Below are 3,881 nucleotides of genomic sequence, written 5' to 3'. Positions count from 1 at the left end.
TCACTAATCCCCACTTAATAATCCAATCATGGTAAATTAATCCCAAATCTCCACTAATATTCCCACTAACTGTTATTAATTAGCAAACTGTGCAATTATTAAAATTGGGATTAAAAGTTTTCGTGTCTTATCCAAAAATAATCTTGTCCTCAGACTTATGTCAATTAGTTCACGAATAATCCATTGTATAAAAATATGGGATATAAAAGACTCCTTATCTTGCTATGAAGATTGAAGTTAGTCCCGAAGTCTTTTAGAGCATTTTTCAATCTATACGTCTGTTGGTGATTCAATTTTGGATAAACGGGTCTATAGAAATTGGCCAATCTCAATTTTTCATAAAATCAACTCAGTTGATCCTTTAGAGCTTGATATGACTGATTTTGATGTTTTTCTTCATATGAATTGGCTTTATACATGTTATTCTTGTATTGATTGTAGAACCGAAGTGGTTAAGTGTAAGACCCCGTAAGTTGAAAAGTAAAAAAGGGTAAATTTCTAGAAAATAGACTACAATTGGGTTCTATAACTCAGTCTACAAGCGATAGAGACTCCTACAAGTCATAGGAGTGACTCGTAGGACTGAGGTTGAGTTATGGATTTGGATAAGGAAAGGAGTAGGTCTACGAGTCAAAGTTACGACTTGTACAAGTTTAGACAAGTTGTAGAAATAACTGGTCAAGGAACTTCAGAGACCTGGACCTGTAAGTTCAAAGACTCAATCCTTAGGGTTCCTCCAACCCTGCAAGATGATTCTCTTTGACGATTAGTAGAAAAGTCTACGACTCGTAGAGATGAGTCATAGAGGAACTCCTGAGGGTCAGTCCTCGGGGTCTTTTTCAGACCCTATAGGACGATTCCTCTCTATGACTCATAGAAAGTCTTATGAGTCGCAAGGACCAGTCTTAGGGTTTGTTCCAGAGGGGGCTGTTTTATTTGAAATTGGTGAACTAATTTGACTTAATATTTTGGTTGTTGTTGTCATGGATTATGTGATGAGAATGAAGGAATTAAATGGTTAAAGTTGAAGTTGTAATTGTTTTGTGGGCTTTTATAGAATTTAATATGATGTTAATGTAATTTGCTTACATATAAGAGGGTGATGTTGTTTACGTGTGATTGATGGTATAGTTTATGAACTTGGATGGAAAGAGTGTATTAAGTAATGTATAATGAATGTAGATAGTTCATTTGGCATGTTCTTAGGTGTTCGTGAGATTATCGGCATTTCTTTAGGTTGTTAGATAGGGGCTGTTTGGAATGTTGTGCGGGCTGTTTGGAGTGTTCTCGAATCTATCTTGAATAGCTTTGATATAATACTTGAACGTACAGTTATTGGTGTTGGTTTGACTATTATGTAATTGGTTTGAATATAAGAAAACCATCATCTAAATTATCTAGAAAGGAGTTGCTAATGTTGGGATACGTTTTGAATCTCCCCGTAGCTTAACTATAGTCTTAACATCTTAATATAGGTTGAGATACTACTGGGTAGTGTATAAATGTTGTGTTGCGACTAAGCGCTAAAGGTATGTAAAGTCTATCCCTTCTTTCTTTTGGCATGCCTTAGATGTAAGTGCTGAATGATATGAGCTTTGGGGTAATTCCGTTCATAAGTTCTGAATATGATTCATGATTCTTATTCACTTCTTGATGTTAGAACTCTTGGAATTATCGATCTACTATCCTCGAGTCTTCTATATGATTGGATAGTAAATGATACATAAAAGTTCCTATATTTTTTAAAGGCTCTATAATGACTAATGTCCTTAATTGTCATAAGCTGTCTCATATTAATTTGATATATGTCTATGAACCCTGAGACTTTACTTAATATAGTTCATAATGATAGTTAGAGAGAACTTAACATAACTATCATTTTGATACTCGAGTGTTAGCTTATTTTACTCATTCTATTGAGTCTCAGATGATAGTTAAACATGGTTGTTAATGATACCAGATTCATGCATATTGTTATTATATTATCCATCGAGTCCCGAGCCGGGTATGTTATCATGTATGGTTCCACTACATTATTCATCGAGTCCCTCACTTGAGGGAGGGGTAAGTGATATGATAATACGATGTTATGATGATATGATTATGGAACCGAGTCCCATGACGGGATGGGTATGGTATACGTGTACATGACTTTATTCACTAAGTCCCATAATAGGCCCGGTACGGCATATGACAATGATATGTATGGTTTCATTTATAAAATATAGGTACAATAATTTCTTGATTATCATACTTGTCTCCTGAATCTCTACTTCATATGTGATAATCAAGAACTCACTGTACCTATGCCTTACGAAACAAATCATGCATATCATTATCACATACCGTACCTGGCCTATTATAGGACTTGGTGCCAAAATTGTATCATTATATTATCATATCATTATATACATATACCGTACCAGACCCTCTAGTAAGGGACTCGGTGAACAAAGTCATGCGCACGTATACCATACCTGGCCCATCGTGGGATGCAGTGCCATAATCATATTATTGCATCATTATATCATCATATAGCATATCCATCCCCCTGGTGAGAAACTTATTGGATAATGTAGCAAAATATGCGTGATAACATACCCATCCTGGGACTCGGTGAAAGATGTAATAACAGTATGCACGAGCAGAGTAGTGAGTAACCATATGCATTTAGATCATCCTTTGAGACTCAATAGAAAATTAGACTAATCAATACTTGAGTATTAGGCGATAGTCATGTTCAGTATTCTTTGAATGTCATTATGAACCATATTAGATAAAACCTCAGGGATCATAGACACGTATCAAGATAACGCGAGACAACTTATGAAAGTTAAATACATTAATCATTATAGGGTCCTTAAGATTAGGGACTTTCATATACCAACTACTTTCCAATATATAAAAGACTCAAGGACAGTAGCTCAACTACTTTAAGAGTTTTAACGTCAAGAAGTGAATAAGAATCATGAATCATACTCGAAACCGATGAATGGAATTACCCCAAAGCTCATATCATATATCACTTATATCTAAGACATGCCAAAAGAAAGAAGGGATAGCTTTACCTACCTTCAATGCTTATCCATAATACAATACGTATACGCTGTCCGCAGTGTCTCAACCTATATTGAGACGTCAAGAATTGTGGTTAAGCTATGGGTGTCACGACCCAACCCCGTTGGCCGTGACTGTTGTCCAAAATGTACACTCGCACACACCCTTATTAGCTATAATTACAACAACAACAACAACAAACCTAGTATAATCCCATAATGTGGGGTCTGGGGAGGGTAGAGTATACGCAGACCTAACTCCCACCTTGAAAGGTAGGGTGGATGTTTTCAAAAGACCCTCGGCTTCAAGAGAGGAAAACAAAAGGAAAACAAGATAAAAGGTCAGATAAGGACAATCATATCGAAAACAAGATGGAAACAAGGAATAGCAAAAGTGAGAAAGTCATGGTAGAATAGTACAGAAAGAAAGAGACATTAACTACTATAAATAAATAAATAAATAAATAAATAAATAAATAAATAAATAAGATAATCAAAGCACAACGACGCCACAACTGTAGACAACAATATAATGCAGAAATCAAATGGCAAAAATAATAAGTAGAACTACAACTACTATGGTGTAAAGGATAAGTCATCTAGCCTTTTATTCTAATCTCAGTCCTCTACATAGGAAATTATAGTGCGCTAATGCACCTACTAATAAGGCAGAATCCCTGTTAGCTATAATTACCACACATAATTTAGAACTTAAGAAAGTAGAATGTTATCTCAAAACTGTCACATATTCATATATTAACACAACATATCTCTTGAGGAGTCACAACTTATCAATAGGTAACATAGTACATAGGTCGATGAGGC

Source organism: Solanum dulcamara, chromosome 8, assembly GCF_947179165.1.
Source record: "Solanum dulcamara chromosome 8, daSolDulc1.2, whole genome shotgun sequence".
NCBI classification, from domain to species: Eukaryota; Viridiplantae; Streptophyta; class Magnoliopsida; order Solanales; family Solanaceae; genus Solanum; species Solanum dulcamara.
This window is presented reverse-complemented; position numbering follows the sequence as displayed.